The sequence below is a fragment of the Salmo trutta genome, chromosome 31, assembly GCF_901001165.1.
Source record: "Salmo trutta chromosome 31, fSalTru1.1, whole genome shotgun sequence".
Lineage (NCBI taxonomy): Eukaryota > Metazoa > Chordata > Actinopteri > Salmoniformes > Salmonidae > Salmo > Salmo trutta.
Window position 1 is genome coordinate 41,411,028 of NC_042987.1, and position 26,811 is coordinate 41,437,838.

Sequence of the window (26,811 nt, forward strand, 5' to 3'; positions counted from 1 at the left end):
ATATCCTGTTAGATCATATCCTGTTAGATCATATCCTGTTAGATCCTGTTAGACCATATCCTGTTAGATCATATCCTGTTAGATCCCATCCTGTTAGATCCTGTTAGATCCTATCCTGTTAGATCCTGTTAGATCCCATCCTGTTAGATCATATCCTGTTAGATCCTATCGTGTTAGACCATATCCTGTTAGATCCTGTTAGATCCTATCCTGTTAGATCATATCCTGTTAGACCATATCCTGTTAGATCCTGTTAGATCCTATCCTGTTAGATCCTATCGTGTTAGACCATATCCTGTTAGATCCTGTTAGATCATATCCTGTTAGATCATATCCTGTTAGACCATATCCTGTTAGACCATATCCTGTTAGATCCTGTTAGATCCTATCCTGTTAGATCCTATCCTGTTAGATCATATCGTGTTAGACCATATCCTGTTAGATCCTATCCTGTGTCGTGTCTTTGGCTATGCCGGATTAAGTGACATGACATGCAAACTTATAAAATTATTTCTCTGTAATTAATATTACCTGTGTTACGGATACAGGTATCCTGTGTATGGTCTAACAGGTATCCTGCGATTTGCTCAGTCCAGCAAGATCATTTGAGTGGTCCCCGGACTGTAAGGTAGCTTTTGAGACTGCTAAAGCACTGTTATGTAATACCCCTGTACTTGCTGCTCCGAATTTTGAAAAACCATTTAAACTTGAGGTAGATGCTAGTGCCAGAGGTGCTGGTGCTGTTCTACTGCAGCAGGACAAGAGTGGACTGGATCATCCTGTGTGTTATTTTTCCAGGAAATGTAACAAATGTCAGACAAACTATGCCACTATCGAGCAAGAAGCTCTAGCGTTGTTGTTAGCTCTGCAATATTTTGAGGTGTACATAGGTTCTAGTGCCCTACCTGTGATTGTATATACGGACCATAACCCTTTAGTGTTTCTCCACCGTATGTACAACCAGAACCAGCGCCTTATGTGTTGGGCGCTTATTGTGCAGAATTATAATTTGGAGATCTGCCACAAAAAGGGTTCAGATAATGTATTCGCAGATGCTTTGTCTCGTGTGTAAAAATAATGATTTTTGCATGTTTTGAAAGATTGATTTTGTTTGTTGATATTGTGGGGATTTATAGTAAATACTTTGGTCGCAATCCCCCCTGGGGTTGCTCTTTTAAGGGTGGGGGTGTTACGGATACAGGTATCCTGTGTATGTATCCTGTGTGTGGTTTCGTTTCTCTCTCCTTCTCCTCCTCACAGGTGACAATCATCACTCCCCAATCAGTCATCAATCAGTCCCCAATCAGAAGACACCTGTTCCTTTTCCCTCAACCTATCACAGTCCCTTTCCCTTGGTTTAAAAACCCAGTCAGTTGTTTTCTCCCCAGCTCATTATCACTCTGTGATCAATCTTTGTGTTCATTCTCTCAATCGCGCTCTCTGTGTCCCTCTCGCTCTTTCTGTATTGATCTCTCTTTTGGTTTGCAACTACATGTCACTTTGTCCATCCCACCTGTGAGTATTGTTTTTGTTGAAGTGTTGACTGTTTGTTTGTTGGTGAGAAAAGGGGGTACTAAGACAAGTCGCCCATGGGCATACACTACCCGTAGGAATACTGTGTCTAAGTACCCTAGTTAGAACTGGGCGGACCACCCACTGTATTTTTGGTTAGTTAGCTAGCTGTTATTGAGGTAGGCTAGTCTAGCTTAGGGGTGTTTTTGGATTATTGTTTCTTTGCTTGGGTCCAGCTCAGCCCCTTTTCTCACACCCCATTACCGTGTGTTTATAAATAAACCATTAGAGTTTGACGGTAGATTGTAGTTGTCTGTGGTTATTGGTTCTCACTGTTTCTTATCACTGTTATAATTTGCATGATTTATGTTACGGTCTCGTTGACATCCCCCCCTAGACTGCAGGGCCAAAGGGCTTCGTAACAACCTGATTAAGCTAATCATGTAAATGTAATTAACTAGAAAGTCGGGGCACCACGGAAGAACGTTTATAGAGCTGTTATCTTCCGAATAAACTCTTAAAATACTTAGTAATATTTTACATCGATAGCAGTCAATATTAACCCTTAACTTATTTTCAGTCTCATAATGAAAGTTGTAAATTCTTGGTTATCTTCACGAACCCTGGCTAACAAGTTGAATCAGCAATACAAAATTGGGTTTAATTATTTATTTACTAAATACCTAAACTAATCACACAGAATTACAAATACACAGAATACATATGTTATACAGAATTCACCCCTGGTGAACGGAACCTGTATGAAAGCTGGTTACACAAAGGAAAGGGGGTTGTGCTTGAATGAAAGAGCGGGAAGATTTAGGAACAGAGAAAGAGCAGCTATGCTATCGTAAATACATTATCTTATGCATTCTAAATTACTGCCCATTTGGAAAAGGAAAATGCAATAAATATTTACTCTGAGCTGCGCTTCGGTAGATTGGTTGTAGATGCTGGCCGGGTTGGCCAACAGATCTTCCTGTACTTGGAAGAATGTCTCTGGTGGTAAATTGGATACGTGGTGGTATCTTCGTCTGGTTAGACTGGATCCGTCGTCCGTCCTTTCCTAGCCCACGTTAGCAGCGGCTGCTAACTCAACGGCTAGGAAGTATCACTTCTGTAGTGAATAAGCTCAAAGTTCATACCATAGCTCACGCCGAGGTTGGCTTAGTTCTGTTCTTGACATGTGTCCTTCTAACGTAGAGGCTGCAGACCTCCCGTACTGGAACTGGTGAATGTCTTTTCGTCAAAGGCTTATATAGTGGAGAGGGGGAAAGGAGGTGTTTCATCGTTTATAACCCCTGTCTCTTCACAGGGTTGGACCACTGATCGAGCAGGGCACTTTCCTTATGAAAACCCAAGTCTCTCATTTGGAAGCTAAAATTACATTTAATCTCCTAACAAACAATTTCAATATCAAACATTTCAATTGCATAACAATTCCATGTGACTCTGATAACTAGAGGGTGTATACTTTCTCAGGTACAGTTTATGTTGTCCTGTCATCAATCATAATGTCACAGATAACAACGAACCTGACCTCCATACTCATTATGTTATCAAGCATATTTCCAACTGGTTTTATTATGTAAATATGGTTCCTTTCCCCATTTGTTTGATGTTCCCAGACTCTCTATATTTAACAGGACAGCAGTCCTTCAGTAGGGTCAGTAAGAGAGGGGAAGGGAGAAAGGTATTTATGGGGGGGGGGTCATAAACCTTACCCACAGGCCAACGTCATGACAGTCCCCCCATGTTGGGTTCAATCTTGCGATTAAACTGCATGTTGTAAACCAACACAAAAATGAACGTGGGTTGTCCTGGTTGTGGATCATCGTTGTGGTCCCCATCTGGCGGTCGACCCGGGTAGGGTGTCTGCAAATGAAGAAGTCCGCTCCAAGGCTGGGCAGCAGATGTCCAATTGGTGGTTGCTATTGCAGTCCCCCCTCTGGTGGTTGACCCGGGTAGGGTCTCTGCAAATGAAGATGTCCGTTCCATGACTCGGCAGCGGATGTCCGGATTGGGATCGCCGTTCCGGACCCGTCGTCTGGTCGTCCAGACTGGGATATCTGGGCAGTAACTTAGGCAGATGTTAACAACGCACACACACTCATGAAATATATCATTACATTTCCTCCCAAATGAGCGGCGTTGTGGCACTAACTGATGGTTGTATGGGGGAGTTGTTTATGGCTCTATCACTTTCTATGTGCCAAAGAAAATGAAACAAATTAATGAAAGCATAAACAAAACAAAATAGTTATGCCACCTTAATCATCTAATTGGACTGTATTCTATCTACGTCCATGGTCTTGGCAAAATGACCCTATCATGGCATTGTCTAATGTCATATCTAGTGCTTTCCTAATTTGCGGGGTGGCGCTTAGGGTACTATTCTAAGTTGACAACTATATGATAAGTCTACAGCTGTAAGGCACTAGTTTTGGGCAGTCTACAGGATGACCTATGGACTTCTGGTTAGAAAACTGGTGAGTGCTGTAGAGTCAAAGGCCTAGAAGTAAATGTTCAACTTTACTAAGGCTGGTATTTTGCTTGGACCCTTAAGTGATCCTAGCATAAATCCTAATTGGATGTTCCGTTGTACATGTGCCTTTACACAATCGCGCATGTCAAGGGAAGAAAACCAAGTATTCTGGCAGATTACAACTTGTTCAGAATGAGTCTGACGTAGTCAGGTAATTTTCAGGTCAATGCCTGGAGGTCAGTCAGAATTGGTGTCGAGGGAGTCTGTAGTAGTTTTCTACAAGTCACGGTGTCTTCCACTATTGTAGTGGCGTTAGGTATGAAGGCTATTTCATAGCTATGTTATCCACGGAGGAGCTAACCTCACGACGGAAGTACTCTAAGTATTAGACCAGTCGTACGTGGTGTGATCATGGTTCATGACTTCTAATAACTTTTCTCCTGAACGGAGGGTTCTATTTATTAGTGGCATGTGTTAACCATTGGAAGAGTGCACTGGAGATTCCCTTCCCCGTGTTGCACTCTGAGTGACTCCTATGTCGCTATTATCAATAGCAATTTAACTTGTGAGGTTACTAATCCTCTTACTGAGTGTTGCTGGACTGACTGTGGTATTGGTACTGGTATTCAAGGGGTCCAGTTGTCCTACCGATTTATTCTGAAATATTATCTACCGGAACACATGATTGGAGCATATTACTAGTTGTATTGTAGTTGAACCTACACATGGCAAGGAATGACTATTGTTGCCATTTGTTTTGGAGGTGGACAAGTCCACTGGACTTCCTTTACGACCAGTGTGGTACACCTCAGAACTATCTTAGATGTGTTCTAAGATAATCCCCGTCTAGGGGCCTGTCTGCTCCTCACTGTTCTCATAGGGGAGTTTACAACTAGATTTGATTTATGCTCTGGCGGCCTCGTACGGTGTTGTCCGTAGTCTTGACCCCCCACCGGCCTCGATGAGGCTCATCATGGGTCTGGGCTACTATTCCCCCCCTTTGTGTCTCGGGACCCCCCCACCAGCGGGTGGTGTTGGTGTCCGAGGCGCAAACGAAAAGGTCGGACCCTATGTACGAGTTGTCAGTGGCCGCGTTATTATGAGAATGGCTGTAACCTTTCAACCAAATCTCCTGGTGTTTGTGCGTCAACACCCTCAGTTGCTGTCGAGGTCTGTCAGTCACCACCGCGTCCGCGTGTGGCAACCTCTTCAGTACCTGCGAACTGAGACGAGGATATCGGTCTGTGATATCGCAAAGTGTTTCACCAGTGGGAGTCATCGGGTCAGTTGCTGGACTGACGCCATTAGTGTCATTGTAAGGGGTGACAGTCCCCAACAAAGCAGAAGGTGTATCATCGGAAGCAGGGTGTACTCTGCGCATCAATGTTTTTCTTGCTGAGACGGCCGCAGTGCTTGCGGAAGTGTCCGAAGGGCAAGAGACGTTCATCTCAACTACCGTATTGCACGACTGCAAGAAGGAGGGAAGTTGCTCATTCACAGAGACAGCTGGCTCGAAATCATGAAAAGAATGGTCAATCAGATTGGCTGATGGAATGTATCGAGATATCGTAATATCTCCTTGGATCGGATTCTGCAACAAGAGGTTTCTAAACGTCTTTTTCCCAAGGGGTGCTTTTGACAGATACCCCTCGTGAATGACTGCATTGCAGCTAGCGTTAGGGGAAGACAGTGTGGTCAGTGGAGAAGGCACTGTGGCCTGTGACCATACCTGGTTGGTTTTCCAATCCATCAATGGGAGTAACCGATCCATCAAGTCTGCTCCAAGTAGCAGGGTTACAGTTTCGAGGCTGGTAACATACACAGGATGAACGAGCGATACGTCCTGGAAGTGTAGTTTCAGCATGACTCTCAATGTGAGAGGCGAGGTAGTCTGAGTGACCCCTCGAAGTGTAGTGTCGCATCGTTCCGCTTTTAACCAACGTTTAGTTGGCTTCAAAGCCCTTTTGAGATCATCAAACAATGTTTGAGAGATGAGTGATATTGTCGCACTCGAATCAATTAGCGCATGACAAGCTAAGCAGTCCTCCAGGACTGTTTCCAGGTATGGCCGTTTAGATTCGTGGTTAGTGGACATATTCCCCACAAAGTGGAGTGGTCGTTCGCCACGACGTGATGTGCCATGTCTGTTCAAGATGGAAGCAGATTGACTTTTCCGATTTTGAGTGGGCTTGGCTTTAACGAAGCGTTTGACCTTTTTCTTCGCAACTTTTGTATCAGAGTCTATAGACAGAGCCCGGGGGCTTGTTTCTTGATCAAGCGGGCCCTGGATAGGGTCTTGAATGAGAGCGGGAGAAATTTGAACTTTAACGTCCTTGCTATGGGTGTTAATTCCTGCGGACCTGGTGTCCGGTAATTCCCCGTCTAGTCCTTGTGACTTATCTTTTACCCTTTTCTCAAATTGTTCTCGCTTAAGTTCTTCCCATAGTGGGACTTCTGGAGAACATTGGTCTACGTTTTGATCGTCCTTCAACCCTTTGTTACCCTTGTGCTCTGAGACTTTTTGTGGGTTGGGTGCAGGAACGTAGCGAACGGGTCGATTGTAGCGGTAGTCATGTTGATGGCTACGTACTTTACAGTTATTTTGACCGCGGAGGTTATTGGAATCATGGTTTCGTGGTAGAAACTGTTGTTGTGCGTCATCTCTCGACGCTCCAATACCTGATAATGCACCCTCTAACTGGAGTGAGTGCTCCTGGTTAAACTTCAAAACCGAGTGGTCAGGGCTCTTAGCGTTGTGAACTTTTGATGCCTCAAAAGCTGTGCTTGCAAGCTCTCTGAGTTGTAAGATAGGCAAGCCAACGTGGGCTGCAGGGCCCAAGTAGGTAATGAAGGTGGGATACATGTTCGACAGGAACATTTGTTTGAATGGTAACAGCTCTTCCATTCCTGTTTCCGTGAGTAGGCCAAAGTAAGCTGAACGAAGCCTATGATAGAAAGCTTGTGGGTGTTCGTTTCGAGCTTGTTTGACCGTGTTAGCCAGTGAGCTATCGTGTTTGCGAGTCGCAGAACCACTGAATTCTAATTTCAAAGCTGTGGCAAGTTTAGCGTAGTCATTTAGCACGTGTTGCTGTTGTAGGCGAATGAACCTCGTCACGTGTCTATTCGACGTTCGCTTCAACAGGTAAACCCTGTCAGAACCCGTAGCGTTCGGGTAGCCACCCAACGCGTCCTCTATGTCAGCTAGGAACGTCTCAGTATCGTTTGGCTGACCTGGAACGGGGTCAAAGGTGGGGACATTCTTGACGAGTTTGTCAAGGTATTCCGCGCCAAGCGGGCGGAGAGGATTGGCTTCATCCTGTGGAGAAATTGGGGCCGAAAGGCCAAGAGGAGAAGCCAAGCTTTGGCTTTGTTGGCCAAGAGGCTCCATATTACTCAGTGCCGAATGGCCAAGAGGAGAAGACTGAGGGACACATGATGGAGGCAATGTCTGAAACCTATCGTCTTCACTCCTTTGAGTACCGGACTCCGGTTGCTTGGATGGGTAGTCATGCTGTAGAGCGTGACCATTCTGGATTTCCTCCAGATGGTACCTAAGGGTGGTCTTCTGCTGCATTGCAGAGTCCACTTGAGCGCTTAGAGTACCAATTTTGGACACGTGAGTGTCACACCTGCTCCTTTCGGTCTCAAACTTATCTGTCATGGTTTGCAGATAGAGGTCTCGAGTACGGAGCGAGAGATTCAGTGATGAGATTTCCTCTGCTTGCTTAGAAATCAATATTTCCATCCTCATCACCTGAGTTCTCTCATCATTCATTTGGTCAGCAACTTCAATAAGTTCTGCTGATTTATCATCCAACTTTGTCACTGTGTTCATTAACTGATCGTCTTTGGTCTGCAGCGCTTTGAGGAGCACCGTGTTATTTTGAGTAACATTGAACAAAACAGCATGCATGTTGTCCAGTTGAGCGCTCCTGTTTGTAGATAACTCTTCAGATTTATCTAGTTTGGCGTGGACATCATCGTATATAGTTTTGGCTAAATCGAGTTGTTCCTGTAGCATATGATTTTGTTGAAGAGCTTGTGCTCGTTCATCGTCATAAGTATTTGCAATTACTTTTAATTGTTCCGATTTCAAACGCAGTTCCTTGACTAGCAGAATGTTTTCATTTCCTGCTTTTGTCAATAGTTGCTCAGTTCTCTCCACCTGTGCCCTCATGTTAGCCATGTCTTGCACGTGCTTCAGCTGTGCACTGTGGTATTGGATCGATGCCAACCTTTGATGGCGAAACATAAGTGCTAAAGTGGAGAGAACCGTCACAAAGCCTGTGTTTGATGGTTGATTTTGGACAGCGTTCGCAATTTCGGCTGATTTTTCACTAATGGCATAATTAGGGTTGGTATCGCTGCTGAGGTCAGAGATCAATCCTTTTATGGGTGGAGGTTCCCTAATTAGCGGAGGAGTGGTGACCACCTCCTTTGGTAGCTTGCACATTATTAGAAAAATTGAGGAAAAATGTTCCTATTTTTTTCAATGTTTGGGTTGGAATTCATTGGAAGCTGCAAGGACAAGTTTAATCTATTTATAGATGTTGACGAACCATCAGTACTGTACCAGTAATGTGGAAGTTGGGTGTGAATGAATTTGCAAAAGCAAATTGAATTAATTAATCAATGCCAGTGATTTAATCCTACCTGGGTATTAAACTTGAATTAACCTGAGGTTGCTTCATCCAGGTTAATATGGGAAGTTTAAAAGTGTCTCATTTGATTGCAAGAACATTAAGGTTTGTTCAACAATTTAACTTATTAAATTGAATGAGATGATAATCCATACAATCTCCATTGATTGGATATCATAAGTGTAAACAGTAGATTAAATGTTGGGAACACTCCCCCCATGGTACACTTCTTCCTTGGGCCGAAGCCACATGGGATTCCCTCTGGGGCGGGACTTCTGTCAGTACTGGATTACTGAATGGGTTTTGCAAAAACCAAATTTTACTGATTGATCAATTTTAATGATAAATCAAACATGTATAGGCTATTTGGGATTTAAACTTTAATTAACCTGAGAGGTTTATTCATCTAGGTTAATGTGGAAAAAAAGATTACAATGTCTCATTTAGAAAACTCATCAATTTGGATATTATTTAAACTTGAGAATGTAAATCTGGCCATTTCACTTATTAGTTCAAATGAATAAGACATCAATATCCGTCTGGATATCACGAGTAACGACTTAAGTGTCACCTGACTAATTATTTGAAGGAAAGTACTGGTGACTCTCATAGGGGAGTCTGCTGGCACACGTTGAACTCAAACGGAAGTACCCAGGGCGGGACTTTCGTTCCGCAAGTCGGATGAATTACAATGTGGCGCAAAACAAAATGGCTGTTTTCCTTTTGTTAGCTTAGCATCTCGAGCAAGCTAATGCTACTTGATGCCTGAAAAATGCTCACATAGGATTCCCTTGGCAAGGGAAAGGTTTTACTTATAACGTATTATGTTCAAACCCTTTTCGGCGATATTTGACGATGTTTTAACCGGAACTCGCGGTAAACAACAAAATGCACCGTGGTCTACTCGCATTGAATCGCGAGAGAGACAGAGAGATACGCTGGTCAAGCTAATCTCTCCTAAATTTCAATCGCCTAGGCTCTTTGTCCTCGCTCGAGAAATTAATAATGACCTAGCCAACACGCGCGAGGCAGAAATAGCCCAGCGTTTGGCCAAACGCGCTATTTCTCAGATAGCTTTATCAGCCCTCCTTCAGAACTGTATAGCTTATGCTCGCCACTGATTACCTCAGAGCACAACACGGAGGCGACTCTCCAGAGCACACACGCACCAATAATTCCGGTCTACAATTCCCATAATGTATATAATCAACTTGGTATATTATGTAATCTGCTTTTCAATTTTATATAGGCTGAATCAAAATGAAAGCTTCATCCTATTTTAGATTCCTCGCACGGGGGCTCCATTTGTCGAAATTACCCAAACGTGCGGCCTAGTTTCAGAGTCCACATAGGGTGCGCCAAAAATGTCTGTTCAGACCCTTTTCGGATCATTGAACAATGTTAAATTCTTAGGAAGCAGAGTATACTCTGGGCTAACAGTGGAGAAGGCACTGTTAAATTGGGGTTTAATTATTTATTTACTAAATACCTAACTAATCACACAGAATTACAAATACACAGAATACATATGATGTCATACAGAATTCACCCCTGGTGGACGGAACCTGTATGAAAGCTGGTTACACAAAGGAAAGGGGGTTGGGCTTGAATGAAAGAGCGGGAAGATTTAGGAACAGAGAAAGAGCAGCTATGCTATCGTAAATACATTATCTTATGCATTCTAAATTACCGCCCATTTGGAAAAGGAAAATGCAATAAATATTTACTCTGAGCTGCGCTTCGGTAGATTGGTCGTAGATGCTGGCCGGGTTGGCCAACAGATCTTCCTGTACTTGGAAGAATGTCTCTGGTGGTAAATTGGATACGTGGTGGAATCTTCGTCTGGTTGTTAGACTGGATCCGTCGTCCGTCATTTCCTAGCCCACGTTAGCAGAGGCTGCTAACTCAACGGCTAGGAAGTATCACTTCTGTAGTGAATAAGCTCAAAGTTCATACCAGTTCATACCATAGCTCACGCCGAGGTTGGCTTAGTTCTGTTCTTGACATGTGTCCTTCTAACGTAGAGGCTGCAGACCTCCCGTACTGGAACTGGTGAATGTCTTTTCGTCAAAGGCTTATATAGTGGAGAGGGGGGAAGGAGGTGTTTCATCGTTTATAACCCCTGTCTCTTCACAGGGTTGGACCACTGATCGAGCTGGGCACTTTCCTTATGAAATCTCCTAACAAACAATTTCAATATCAAACATTTCAATTGCATAACAATTCCATGTGACTCTGATAACTAGAGGGTGTATACTTTCTCAGGTACAGTTTGTTGTCCTGTCATCAATCATAATGTCCCAGATAACAACGAACCTGACATACATACTCATTACGTTATCAAGCATATTTCCAACTGGTTTTATGTAAATATGGTTCCTTTCCCCATTTGTTTGATGTTCCCAGACTCTCTATATTTAACAGGACAGCAGTCCTTCAGTAGGGTCAATAAGAGAGGGGAAGGGAGAAAGGTATTTATGGGGGGGGTCATAAACCTTACCCACAGGCCAACGTCATGACACCTGTTAGATCCTGTCCTGTTAGATCCTGTCCTGTTAGATCGTGTCCTGTTAGATCCTGTTAGATCCTATCCTGTTAGATCCTGTTAGATCATATCCTGTTAGACCATATCCTGTTAGACCATATCCTGTTAGATCCTATCCTGTTAGATCCTATCCTGTTAGATCCTATCCTGTTAGATCCTATCCTGTTAGACCATATCCTGTTAGATCATATCCTGTTAGATCCTGTCCTGTTAGATCCTGTTAGATCCTATCCTGTTAGACCCTATTAGACCATATCCTGTTAGATCATATCCTGTTAGATCATATCCTGTTAGATCATATCCTGTTAGATCATATCCTGTTAGATCCTATCCTGTTAGACCATATCCTGTTAGATCATATCCTGTTAGATCCTATCCTGTTAGATCCTGTTAGATCATATCCTGTTAGATCCTGTTAGATCATATCCTGTTAGATCAGATCCTGTTAGATCATATCCTGTTAGATCATATCCTGTTAGACCATATCCTGTTAGAGCCTGTTAGATCATATCCTGTTAGATCCCATCCTGTTAGATCCTGTTAGATCATATCCTGTTAGATCATATCCTGTTAGGTCATATCCTGTTAGGTCATATCCTGTTAGATCATATCCTGTTAGATCATATCCTGTTAGACCATATCCTGTTAGACCATATCCTGTTAGACCATATCCTGTTAGGTCATATTCTGTTAGATCATATCCTGGTAGATCATATCCTGTTAGATCCTGTCCTGTTAGATCCTATCCTGTTATGTCCTGTCCTCTATAACCACTGTTATATCATGTTATAACACATGGCCTCTTAAGTATTATTGCTTATTCTTTCAGTCATTCATTCAGTCATTCGGTCATTCATTCAGTCCTTTTTCCCCAGGCTGCAGGAGGGATAGAGATGGCTACTACTGGATCACAGGCAGGATAGATGGCTACTACTTGTTTACGCTGCTGTGCGTTTTTGTTGCCGATCTTACTTTGCTACCTAACGGTTTTTACTTTTTCATTACCGTATATTTTTTACTTTTTACCCTCACTCAACTTTTTTCATTCAACTTTCTTACCCCGGAGGTTTTATCTGGACATGGTTCGTCAGGACTTCAAACAGCCGAAGCTAAGTAACATTAACATGATGCCTTCTAATTGCAGTCGTTGTACTTATAATATACAGGAGAACGATCGCCTTACGGCAAGGATAGCTGTGCTGCAAGCCCAGCTTCAGACGCAATCGCTAGGCAAGGGTAATTTCAGTGTAGGAAAGGATAAAACAGCGTCTGTGCCAGCAGCAAGTACAGATAGTAACATTAGTATAAACCCCCTCGCACGGTCCCCGCAGCCGGACAACTTTCTCATGCCTTCTGGAGGGAAACGCTGTAGGAATGCTCAACCGGTGTCGCTTATTCAGCCGACAGAAACTTTCAACCGGTTCTCCCCATTAAGTGAGTCGGAGTCGGAGGCCGAGCCTTCTCTGGTCTCTACTCCTCCCGCTGTGGGGTCTGAGACGCCGACGGCTCCCACCATTAGCTCTGACAAATTGAAAACCCTAGTCATTGGCGACTCCATTACCTGCAGTATTAGACTTAAAACGAATCATCCAGCGATCATACACTGTTTACCAGGGGGCAGGGCTACCGAAGTTAAGGCTAATCTAAAGACGGTGCTGGCTAAAGCTAAAACCGGCGAGTGTAGAGAGTATAGAGATATTGTTATCCACGTCGGCACCAACGATGTTAGGATGAAACAGTCACCAAGCGGGGTCACCAAGCGCAACATAGCTTCAGCGTGTAAATCAGCTAGAAAGATGTCGGCATCGAGTAATTGTCTCTGGCCCCCTCCCAGTTAGGGGGAGTGATGAGCTCTCCAGCAGAGTCTCACAACTCAATCGCTGGATGAAAACTGTGTTCTGCCCCTCCCAAAAGATAGAATTTGTAGATAACTGGCCCTCTTTCTGGGACTCACCCACAATCAGGACCAAGCCTGGCCTGTTGAGGAGTGACGGACTCCATCCTAGCTGGAGGGGTGCTCTCATCTTATCTACGAACATAGACAGGGCTCTAACTCCTCTAGCTCCACAATGAAATAGGGTGCAGGCCAGGCAGCAGGCTGTTAGCCAGCCTGCCAGCTTAGTGGAGTCTGCCATTAGCACAGTCAGCGTAGTCAGCTCAGCTTTCCCCATTGAGACCGTGTCCGTGCCTCGATCTAGGTTGGGCAAAATTAAAAATGGCGGTGTTCGCTTTAGTAATCTCACTAGTATAAATTCCTGCCATTATTGAAAGAGATTGTGATACTTCACATCTCAAAATTGGGTTACTTAATGTTAGATCCCTCACTTCCAAGGCAGTTATAGTCAATGAACTAATCACTGATCATAATCTTGATGTGATAGGCCTGACTGAAACATGGCTTAAGCCTGATGAATTTACTGTGTTAAATGAGGCCTCACCCCCTGGTTACACTAGTGACCATACCCCCCGTGCATCCGGCAAAGGCGGAGGTGTTGCTAACATCTACGATAGCAAATTTCAATTTACAAAAAAAAAAACAATGACGTTTTCGTCTTTTGAGCTTCTAGTCATGAAATTTATGCAGCCTACTCAATCACTTTTTATAGCTACTGTTTACAGGCCTCCTGGGCCATATGCAGTGTTCCTCACTGAGTTCCCTGAATTCCTATCGGATCTTGTAGTCAAAGCAGATAATATTCTAATTTTTGCTGACTTTAACATTCACATGGAAAAGTCCACAGACCCACTCCAAAAGGCTTTCGGAGCCATCATCGACTCAGTGGGTTTTGTCCAACATGTCTCTGGACCTACTCACTGCCACAGTCATACTCTGGACCTAGTTTTGTCCCATGGAATAAATGTTGTGGATCTTAATGTTTTTCCTCATAATCCTGGATTATCGGATCACCATTTTATTGCATTTACAATTGCAACAAATAATCTGCTCAGACCCCAACCAAGGAGCATTAAAAGTCGTGCTATAAATTCTCAGACAACCCAAAGATTCCTTGATGCCCTTCCAGACTCCCTCTGCCTACCCAAGGACGTCAGAGGACAAAAATCAGTTAACCACCTAACCGAGGAACTCAATTTAACCTTGCGCAATACCCTAGATGCAGTTGCACCCCTAAAAATTAAAAACATCTGTCATAAGAAACTAGCTCCCTGGTATACAGAAAATACACGAGCTCTGAAGCAAGCTTCCAGAAAATTGGAACGGAAATGGCACCACACCAAACTGGAAGTCTTCCGACTAGCTTGGAAAGACAGTACCGTGCAGTATCGAAGAGCCCTCACTGCTGCTTGATCATCCTATTTTTCCAACTTAATTGAGGAAAATAAGAACAATCCGAAATTTCTTTTTGATACTGTCGCAAAGCTAACTAAAAAGCAGCATTCGCAATTGGAGGATGGCTTTCACTTCAGCAGTAATACATTTATGAACTTCTTTGAGGAAAAGATCATGATCATTAGAAAGCAAATTACGGACTCCTCTTTAAATCTGGGTATTCCTCCAAAGCTCCATTGTCCTGAGTCTGCACAACTCTGCCAGGACCTTGGCTCAAGGGAGATACTAAAGTGTTTTAGTACTATATCTCTTGACACAATGATGAAAATAATCATGGCCTCCAAACCCTCAAGCTGCATACTGGACCCTATTCCAACTAAACTACTGAAAGAGCTGCTTCCTGTGCTTGGCCCTCCTATGTTGAACATAATAAACAGCTCTCTATCCACCGGATGTGTACCAAGCTCACTAAAAGTGGCAGTAATAAAGCCTCTCTTGAAAAAGCCGAATCTTGACCCAGAAATTATAAAAAACTATCGGCCTATATCGAATCTTCCATTCCTCTCAAAAATTTTAGAAAAAGCTGTTGCACAGCAACTCACTGCCTTCCTGAAGACAAACAATGTATACGAAACGCTTCAGTCTGGTTTTAGACCCCATCATAGCACTGAGACTGCACTTGTGAAGGTGGTAAATGACCTTTTAATGACGTCAGACCGAGGCTCTGCATCTGTCCTCGTGCTCCTAGATCTTAGTGCCGCTTTTGATACCATCGATCACCACGTTCTTTTGGAGAGATTGGAAACCCAAATTGGTCTACATGGACAAGTTCTGGCCTGGTTTAGATCTTCTCTGTCGGAAAGATATCAGTTTGTCTCTGAATGGTTTGTCCTCTGACAAATCAATTGTAAATTGCGGTGTTCCTCAAGGTTCCGTTTTATGACCACTATTGTTTTCACTATATATTTTACCTCTTGGGGATGTCATTCGAAAACATAATGTTAAATTTCACTGCTATGCGGACGACACACAGCTGTACATTTCAATGAAACATGGTGAAGCTCCAAAATTGCCCTCGCTAGAAGCCTGTGTTTCAGACATAAGGAAGTGGATGGCTGCAAACTTTCTACTTTTAAACTCGGACAAAACAGAGATGCTTGTTCTAGGTCCCAAGAAACAAAGAGATCTTCTGTTCAATCTGACAATTAATCTGGATGGTTGTACAGTCGTCTCAAATAAAACTGTGAAGGACCTCGGTGTTACTCTGGACCCTGATCTCTCTTTTGAAGAACATATCAAGACTGTTTCAAGGACAGCTTTTTTCCATCTACGTAACATTGCAAAAATCAGAAACTTTCTGTCCAAAAATGACGCAGAAAAATTAATCCATGCTTTTGTTACTTCTAGGCTGGACTACTGCAATGCTCTACTTTCCGGCTACCCGGATAAAGCACTAAACAAACTTCAGTTAGTGCTAAATACGGCTGCTAGAATCCTGACTCGAACCAAAAAATTTGATCATATTACTCCAGTGCTAGCCTCCCTACACTGGCTTCCTGTTAAGGCAAGGGCTGATTTCAAGGTTTTACTGCTAATCTACAAAGCATTACATGGGCTTGCTCCTACCTATCTTTCCGATTTGGTCCTGCCGTACATACCTACACGTACGCTACGGTCACAAGACGCAGGCCTCCTAATTGTCCCTAGAATTTCTAAGCAAACGGCAGGAGGTAGGGCTTTCTCCTATAGAGCTCCATTTTTATGGAATGGTCTGCCTACCCATGTGAGAGACGCAGACTCAGTCTCAACCTTTAAGTCTTTACTGAAGACTTATCTCTTCAGTAGGTCCTATGATTAAGTGTAGTCTGGCCCAGGGGTGTGAAGGTGAACGGAAAGGCTGGAGCAACGAACCGCCCTTGCTGTCTCTGCCTTGCCGGTTCCCCTCTTTCCACTGGAATTCTCTGCCTCTAACCCTATTACAGGGGCTGAGTCACTGACTTACTGGTGTTCTTCCATGCCGTCCATGGGAGGGGTGCGTCACTTGAGTGGGTTGAGTCACTGACGTGGTCTTCCTGTCTGGGTTGGCGCCCCCCATTGGGTTGTGCCATGGCAGAGATTTTGTGGGCTATACTCGGCCTTGTCTTCGGACGGTAAGTTGGTGGTTGTAGACATCCCTCTAGTGGTGTGGGGGCTGTGCTTTGGCAAAGTGGGTGGGGTTATATCCTGCCTTTTTGGCCCTGTCCGGGGGTATCATCGGATGGGGCCACAGTGTCTTCTGATCCCTCCTGTCTCAGCCTCCAGTATTTATGCTGCAGTAGTTTATGTGCCAGGGGGCTAGGGTCAGTCTGTTTCATCTGGAGTATTCTCTTGTCTTATCCGGTGTCCTGTGTGAATATAAATATGCTCTCTCTAATTCTCTCTTTCTCTCTTTCTTTCTTTCTTTCTCTCTCTCGGAGGACCTGAGCCCTAGGACCATGCCTCGGGACTACCTGGCATGATGACTCCTTGCTGTCCCCAGTCCACCTGGCCATGCTGCTGCTCCAGTTTCAACTGTTCTGCCTGCGGCCACGGAACCCTGACCTGTTCACTGGACGTGCTTGTTGCACCCTCGACAACTACAATGATTATTATTATTTGACCATGCTGGTCATTTATGAACATTTTAACATCTTGACCATGTTCTGTTATAATATCCACCCGGCACAGCCAGAAGAGGACTGGCCACCCCTCATAGCCTGGTTCCTCTCTAGGTTTCTTCCTAGGTTTTTGGCCTTTCTAGGGAGTTTTTCCTAGGGAGTTTTTCCTAGCCACCGTGCCTTTTTCACATGCATTGCTTGCTGTTTGGGGTTTTAGGCTGGGTTTCTGTACAGCACTTTGAGATTTCAGCTGATATACGAAGTGCTATATAAATAAATTTGATTTGATTTGATACTGGATCACAGGCAGGATAGATGGCTACTACTGGATCACAGGCAGGATAGATGGATACTACTGGATCACAGGCAGGATAGATGGATGCTACTGGATCACAGGCAGGATAGATGGATACTACTGGATCACAGGCAGGATAGATGACATGATCAATGTATCAGGTAATTATTTTCCCATCGTTTTTCCACTGTGCTGCTGCTGCTGGCTTTTTGGGGGTGTAGGTTGGATTATTGTAAAGCGCTTTGTGATAAATGTCGCTGTGAAAAGTGTTGTATAAATACAATTGATCTATTAATTAATTGATGAGTGATTGACTTACTTAACCTATTGATTTTAACTAGTGGAGCAGAGGGCCTCATCAGTGAATTTCCAGCGAACTCTGTTCTGGACCGTTTCTGATTTAGCGATAAACCAAGCTGTTCTCTCTGATGGGGTTATAATAACCTTGTATTGTGATTTAGTGATAACTCTGTGTAGTCAGTAATAAAAACCCATGTGTGGTGTCTTCCTCCAGGTCACCTGTTGAGCACAGCGGAGATCAGCTCTAACAGAGCATGGAGCGGTGGCCGAGGCTGCAGTGGTCAGCAGACCCCACACGGTCAAGGGGGAGTGTCTCTACTGTTTCGTTACTCTGAAGGACTGCAGAGAGTTCAACCGCAGTCTGGTGGACGAACTCAAGAGGCAAGGTAGGGCTTTCAGACGAAAGAGAAAAACTAGAAGAAGAAAAAAACAAGAATCAAATTGACTGAAATTGAAGTCAAATCTACAGTATGTTTGTTATTGCCTTGAATTCCAGGTTTGTCCTTGTAGAAGGAATGCGAGGTTATGGCATCTGGCTATGATATCATGTCTATTACCGTAATATGACTATCAGATACAGTCTCTGGACCACCAGAGGTTTTTTTTTTCCTGGCGGTATTATATTTGACATTAAAATGTTTATTTTTGTTCTTATGTCTTGTCAGTGAGAGAGAAGATTGGTCCGATCGCCACCCCAGACTTCATCCAGAACGCTCCTGGACTACCTAAAACACGTTCTGGTAGGTTACACTGTTTACATCACATGATGATTGGACTTTTACAGACATTTTATAATTGACATTTTATAATATATATATCTTTTTTTAAATTTTATTTATGTTTAACCAACAACATCAGGTAAAATCATGAGGAGGGTCCTGAGGCAGATCGCCCGGAACGAGAAGGATCTCGGTGACCTTTCAACCCTGGCTGACCCTAAGGTCGAGGAGGTCCTGTTCAGCCAGCGGTGTGAGACAGCTGCTTGAGAGGGGGGAGGGGCTGCATGTCAAACACTCTCAGGTGGCGTCCTCTCCTCGTCTCCTCTCCTCGTCTCCTCTCCTTGTCTCCTCTCATCTTTATTTATTCTGAAAACGCAGGATAGGTGAATGAATTATAGCATATAGACTACGGCGGATGGGATATTTCTGATCTCTCACCTATTCAGTTTATATACCAGTGCAGATGAAGGAGAGGAGAGGAGACGAGGAGAGGAAGCCAGGTTAGACTATTTAGATACTCTCTCATGGTGCATATGAATACGGTACTGGTCCTGAGATCAGTCTCAGGGATTTTTATGTGCGGTGTTTGGGGATGGGATTAGGGTTGGGAGGACAGATCTTAGATCAGATTTTATGGGGAAATGATTGACTGAGTTATTATATGTAGACAAAAGGAATAAACAGAAACAACAATCTGATGAAAATCCCCAGCTCAAACATTGCATTCTGTTTCTACATTTTCTTTCCAAACGGGTAAAAATGGATATTCCAAATAATTGTTAATGCCACAATGTAATTTTGCTTGTAGTAATGGGTGGGCCAATATTGAGGTGAACTGGACCCAGAATCAGAATCTTACCCTTGTTTACTGCTCAGTAACCTAACCTCTGGAACATTCTCTCAGTCTATCAGCCTGTATCTTCCATCTTGTTTACTGCTCGGTAACGTTCTCTCAGTCTATAAGCCTGTATCTTCCATCTTGTTTACTGCTCAGTAACCTAACCTCTGGAACATTCTCTCAGTCTGTATCTTCCATCTTGTTTACTGCTCGGTAACCTAACCTCTGGAACGTTCTCTCAGTCTATAAGCCTGTATCTTCCATCTTGTTTACTGCTCAGTAACCTAACCTCTGGAACATTCTCTCAGTCTGTATCTTCCATCTTGTTTACTGCTCGGTAACCTAACCTCTGGAACGTTCTCTCAGTCTATAAGCCTGTATCTTCCATCTTGTTTACTGCTCAGTAACCTAACCTCTGGAACATTCTCTCAGTCTGTATCTTCCATCTTGTTTACTGCTCGGTAACCTAACCTCTGGAACGTTCTCTCAGTCTATAAGCCTGTATCTTCCATCTTGTTTACTGCTCAGTAACCTAACCTCTGATTGATGAGCTCAGGATTGATCGACGTGATGAATCAGCCTGTAGCTCCCATTTTACTTTTCACAAAATGCTCCTCTGATAGATTGATACTGATCGGTAATGTTTAAATGATGAAGGAAAGCTAGATAGCTGTTCACTTTTTAAAGCTGTGAAAACTATCCCAGGGTGTCCAGTCAGCTTTGAACACTTCTACACCAGGGCTTGTATTTGTTTGGACGTGAATGTATGTTTCCAACTTGAGATTGTATGTTTTTATGACTTGAGAATAAAAGTGGTTCATGTTTAAAACAATTCATATGATCAAGTTGAAAATCCTTGCTTTTTCTTCTAACAGGTCAGGCTTGTTTAGAAAAAGGCAGAGGACAGAAAGTAGGAACATGGCCTCAAAGACGCTCTCTTCTGGTGCCCTGATGATATCAACGGCTTGTCCAGTCAGATCAGAGCTGTGCTTTAGGGCTCTATTTAATCCGTATCGCGGAAATTCAGCATTACAGCGTGATTTAAATTTAAAGGCAATGTTTCCCACGTTAGCGGATACTGCATTTCCTGTAAACGCTGCAGATGGGAAATTACCTTTAGCCATTTCAGCTATACAGATTGAATAGAGGATGTGATATGTGTATTTTAGGAAGGGATCCCAATTAGCTGCTGCCATGGCCTCAGCTACTCTTCCTGGCGTCTAAACACATTAAACAAGATAAAAACAGTACATATATTAACATCATTACACCACTACATATCTACAATGCTAAGTATTTAACACCACGCTAAAACAATATCACAATGCGTGCGTATGCATGTGTTTGTACCTGTGTCTCTTCACAGTCCCCGTTGTTCCATAAGGTGTATTTTTATCCGTTTAAAAAAATCTGATTCTACTGCTGCATCAGTTACCTGATGTGGAATAGAGTTCCATGTAGTCATGGCTCTATGTAGTACTGTGCGCCTCCCATAGTCTGTTCTGGACTTGGGGACTGTGAAGAGACCTCTGGTGGCATGTCTTGTGGGATATGCATTGGTCTCTGAGCTGTGTGCCAGTATTTTAAACAGACAGCTCAGTGCATTCAACATGTCAATACCTCTTACAAATACAAGTAGTGATGAAGTCAATCTCTCTTCCACTTTGAGCCAGTGTAACGGTTGTCGTACTGGAGAGAAGACCAAGGTGCAGCGGAGTTAGTGTTCATCTTTGAATTTAATTAAGCAAGAACACTATACAAAAACAAAACAAGGAACCCGACAGCCAAACAGTCCTGTCAGGTGCAAAACACTAAACAGAAACAATCCCCCACAAAACCCAAAGGAAACACATGCTCCATGTGTGACTCCCAATCAACAACAACGAACTTCAGCTGTGCCTGATTGGGAGCCACACACGGCCCAAAACAAAGAAATACAAAACATAGAAAAAACACAGAACGCCCACCCAATGTAACACCCTGGCCTAACCAAAATAAAGAAAAAAAAACCTCTCTATGGCCAGGGCGTTACAGCCAGGAGAGATGGACATGCATGTCATTAATGTTAACTCTCCATGTAGTTTTAAGGGCCAGCCGTGCTGCCCTGTTCTGAGCCAATTGCAATTTTTCCAAGTCCTTTTTTGTGGCACCTGACCACACGACTGAACAGTAGTCCAGGTGTGACAAAACTAGGGCCTGTAGGACCTGCCTTGTTGATAGTGTTGTTAAACCTGTTGGGGTTAGGGGGCAGTATTTGCACGGCCGGATAAAAAACGTACCCGATTTAATCTGGTTATTACTACTGCCCAGAAACTAGAATATGCATATAATTATTGGCTTTGGACAGAAAACACCCTAAAGTTTCTAAAACTGTGTCTCAGGTGTCTTTTCAGCTGGAATCATGCTATCATGCTAAATATCCTAGAAGATAATAATCCTTAGTTTGAAGTGCCTATAGACCATAGTAGAGCTGAGGTCACTCTGTCAGACCTAGGACTGTCCTGTCAGCAGCTGCCAGACGTCACTCTGTCCGACCAAGGACTGTCCTGTCAGCAGCTGCCAGACGTCACTCTGTCCGACCAAGGACTGTCCTGTCATCAGTTATTATTATAATTGTTTTGCAGACTCTTTTGCACAGGCTCGATGTACATGAACATTCACTGAACTCTAACCACACACTCACACATACTACACTGACACTCCAACACACACACACGGACACACACACACACACAAAACACACACATATTGACGCCACACACACACACACACGCGCACACACACACACACACACACACACACACACACACATTCCCATTCCTTCACACTCTTCACATACACCGCTACTACTCTCTGTTTATTATCTATGCATAGTCACTTTACCTCTTCCTACTGTACATGTACATATTACCTCAATTACCTCGACTAACCGGTGCCCCCTGTATATAGTCTCATTACTAACCTGTACCCCCACACATTGATCCAGTACCCCCTGTATATAGATTCTATTTATCATCATTAGTCATTTAGGTCAACATTGGATCATTCAGAGATCCTCACTGAACTTCTGGAGAGAGTTTGCTGCACTGAAAGTAAAGTAATTTTGCACGCCCAATTTTTCAGTTTTTTATTTGTTAAAAAAGTTTGAAATATCCAACAAATTTCGTTCCACTTCATGATTGTGTCCCACTTGTTGATTCTTCACAAAAAATTACAGTTTTATATCTTTATGTTTGAAGCCTGAAATGTGGCAAAAGGTCGAAAAGTTCAAGGGGGCCGAATACTTTCGCAAGGCACTGTATGTATATATATATATATGTATATATATATGTATGTGTGTGTGTATGTATGTATGTATGTATGTATGTATGTATGTATGTATGTATGTATGTATGTATGTATGTATGTATGTGTATATATATATATATATATATGTATGTATGTGTGTGATGGGATGTATAGACATGGACAGTATGTGGATAAAATATGTATATATCTGAAGAATATGAATGATAGAATTGTATATATACAGCAATAGTTGAATAGGATGGCCTTGACTAGAATACAGTATATACATATGAAATGAGTAAAACAGCATGTAAACAGCATTAAAGTGGCCAGTGTTCCATTATTAAGGTGACCAGTGTTCCATTATTAAAGTGACCAGTGTTCCATTATTAAAGTGACCAGTGTTCCATTATTAAAGTGACCAGTGTTCCATTATTAAAGTGACCAGTGTTCCATTATTAAAGTGACCAGTGATTCCATTATTAAAGTGACCAGTGTTCCATTATTAGTGACCAGTGTTCCATTATTAGTGACCAGTGTTCCATTATTAAAGTGACCAGTGTTCCATTATTAAAGTGACCAGTGTTCCATTATTAAAGTGACCAGTGTTCCATTATTAAAGTGACCAGTGTTCCATTATTAAAGTGACCAGTGTTCCATTATTAAAGTGACCAGTGATTCCATTATTAAAGTGACCAGTGTTCCATTATTAAAGTGACCAGTGATTCCATTATTAAAGTGACCAGTGTTCCATTATTAGTGACCAGTGTTCCATTATTAAAGTGACCAGTGTTCCATTATTAAAGTGACCAGTGTTCCATGTCTATGTACATAGGGCAGCCCCCCTTCCCTCCCCACCAGTCCCCAAGCCCCCTAGTCCCCCAGCTGCCAGAGCCCCCAAAGGATTATGGTCCAAATCCTCAGTCATTGTTTTGTGATGTCACACAGACTGAGCGACGGAGACCAGCTCTACTCTCCTCCCATGATCCTTCACACCACACTGAGACGGAGACCAGCTCTGCTCTCCTCCCATGATCCTTCACACCACACTGAGACGGAGGTCAGCTGTTCTCCCATGATCCTTCACACCACACTGAGACGGGGGCCAGCTGTCCTCCCATGATCCTTCACACCACACTGCTCAGGGACTTCAGAGACACACCGCTCTTCCAGCTCAGCACGGGAAAGTGTGTGTGTGTGTGCGTGCGTGCGTGCGTGCGTGCGTGTGTGCGTGCGTGCGCGTGCGTGTGTGTGCGTGTGCGTGCATCCAACATAAATTAGCTGCACAATAGACAAGTCCAGTCAGCAGCAAATGGATGGATCTTTTTGTTTTTCAAAAGAGAGACGGAAAGACGGACAGACGGACAGGTGGACGAACTGAAACAGAAGATGTAGCCACTCTCAGTTATTCCAAACCATTTATTTTACGACAGCCATAGTATAACAGCCACAGTATAACAGCCATAGTATAACAGCCACAGTATAACAGCCATAGTATAACAGCCACAGTATAACAGCCACAGTATAACAGCCACAGTATAACAGCCATAGTATAACAGCCACAGTATAACAGCCATAGTATAACAGCCACAGTATAACAGCCACAGTATAACAGCCATACTATAACAGTCGTCATTTCAAACTTTCCATAAATGTTTGCTTTACTGAAAACATATTGTTAGTCTTGATAATATCCCCCCTTGAGTTATATGTGGCCAGCCAGAACAGGGAATATCCTGTGCGTCCCAAATGCCCCCCTATTCCCTATATAGTCCACTACTGTTGACCAGGGACCTATTCCCTATATAGTCCACTACTGTTGACCAGGGACCTATTCCCTATATATATAGTCCACTAGTGTTGACCAGGGACCTATTCCCTATATAGACTACTGTTGACCAGGGACCTATTCCCTATATAGACTACTGTTGACCAGGGACCTATTCCCTATATAGACTACTGTTGACCAGGGACCTATTCCCTATATAGACTACTGTTGACCAGGGACCTATTCCCTATATAGTCCACTAGTGTTGACCAGGGACCTATTCCCTATATATATAGTGCACTAATGTTGACCAGGGACCTATTCCCTATATATATAGTCCACTAGTGTTGACCAGGGACCTATTCCCTATATAGACTAGTGTTGACCAGGGACCTATTCCCTATATATATAGTCCACTAGTGTTGACCAGAGCCCTATTCCCTATATATATAGTCCACTAGTGTTGACCAGGGACTTATTCCCTATATAGTCCACTAGTGTTGACCAGGGACCTATTCCCTATATATATAGTCCACTAGTGTTGACCAGAGCCCTATTCCCTATATATATAGTCCACTAGTGTTGACCAGGGACCTATTCCCTATATAGTCCACTAGTGTTGACCAGGGACCTATTCCCTAGTGCAGTGAACACGGTGCCATTTGGGATGCAACCTGTCTTTTCAGTCATCAACAGTGTAATTCATCCTGGTTCAAACGGTCTCCCTGGATTACAACGGTCCTGTCTGGTCACCCTGCATTACAACGGTCCTGTCTGGTCTCCCTGCATTACAACGATCTTGTCTGTTCAAACGGTCTCCCTGCATCACAACGGTCCTGTCTGGTCTCCCTGCATCACAACGGTCCTGGTTGGTCTCCCTGCATCACAACGGTCCTGTCTGGTCTCCCTGCATCACAACGGTCCTGTCTGGTCTCCCTGCATTACAACGGTCCTGTCTGGTCTCCCTGCATTACAACGGTCCTGTCTGGTCTCCCTGCATTACAAAGGTCCTGTCTGGTCTCCCTGCATTACAACGGTCCTGTCTGTTCAAACAGTCTCCCTGCATTACAACGGTCCTGTCTGGTCTCCCTGCATTACAAAGGTCCTGTCTGGTCTCCCTGCATTACAACGGTCCTGTCTGTTCAAACGGTCTCCCTGGATTACAACGATCCTGTCTGTTCAAACGGTCTCCCTGGATTACAACGGTCCTGTCTGGTCACCCTGCATTACAACGGTCCTGTCTGTTCAAACGGTCTCCCTGGATTACAACGATCCTGTCTGTTCAAACTGTCTCCCTGCGTTACAACGGTCCTGTCTGGTCTCCCTGCATTACAAAGGTCCTGTCTGGTCTCCCTGCATTACAACGGTCCTGTCTGTTCAAACGGTCTCCCTGGATTACAACGATCCTGTCTGTTCAAACGGTCTCCCTGGATTACAACGGTCCTGTCTGGTCACCCTGCATTACAACGGTCCTGTCTGTTCAAATGGTCTCCCTGCATCACAACGGTCCTGTCTGGTCTCCCTGCATCACAACGGTCCTGTCTGGTCTCCCTGCATCACAACGGTCCTGTCTGGTCTCCCTGCATTACAACGGTCCTGTCTGTTCAAATGGTCTCCCTGCATCACAACGGTCCTGTCTGGTCTCCGTGCATTACAACGGTCCTGTCTGTTCAAACAGACTCCCTGCATTACAACGGTCCTGTCTGGTCTCCCTGCATTACAACGGTCCTGTCTGGTCTCCCTGCATTACAATGGTCCTGTCTGGTCTCCCTGCATCACAACGGTCCTGTCTGGTCTCCCTGCATTACAATGGTCCTGTCTGGTCTCCCTGCATCACAACGGTCCTGTCTGGTCTCCCTGCATTACAACGGTCCTGTCTGGTCTCCCTGCATCACAACGGTCCTGTCTGGTCTCCCTGCATTACAATGGTCCTGTCTGGTCTCCCTGCATTACAACGGTCCTGTCTGTTCAAATGGACTCCCTGCATTACAACGGTCCTGTCTGTTCAAACGGACTCCCTGCATTACAACGGTCCTGTCTGTTCAAACTGTCTCCCTTCATGTCAACGGTCCTGTCTGTCTGACCACAGTAGAGTCTTTATGTGGGAGTGGAAATCCTCAAACTTGTCCTCTGCTCCCACAGCATTTACACACACTGACATTATCATCATTATCCACAGCTCTGGGCTGATCTAGGATCAGGTCTTCATTATCCACAGCTCTGGGCTGGTCTAGGATCAGGTCTTCATTATCCACAGCTCTGGGCTGATCTAGGATCAGGTCTTCATTATCCACAGCTCTGGGCTGATCTAGGATCAGGTCTTCATTATCCACAGCTCTGTGCTGATCTAGGATCAGGTCTTCATTATCCACAGCTCTGGGCTGATCTAGGATCAGGTCTTCATTATCCACAGCTCTGGGCTGATCTAGGATCAGGTCTTCATTATCCACAGCTCTGGGCTGATTCTAGGATCAGGTCTTCATTACCCACAGCTCT

General features: G+C 43.9%; 1 pseudogene; it reads left to right on the forward strand.

Annotated features, from left to right (window-relative positions):
* LOC115169222 (acetyl-coenzyme A synthetase, cytoplasmic-like) overlaps positions 1 to 18,695 on the forward strand; it is a 49,957-nt pseudogene extending 31,262 nt beyond the window's left edge.
* Positions 18,696 to 26,811: the final 8,116 nt, after the last annotated feature.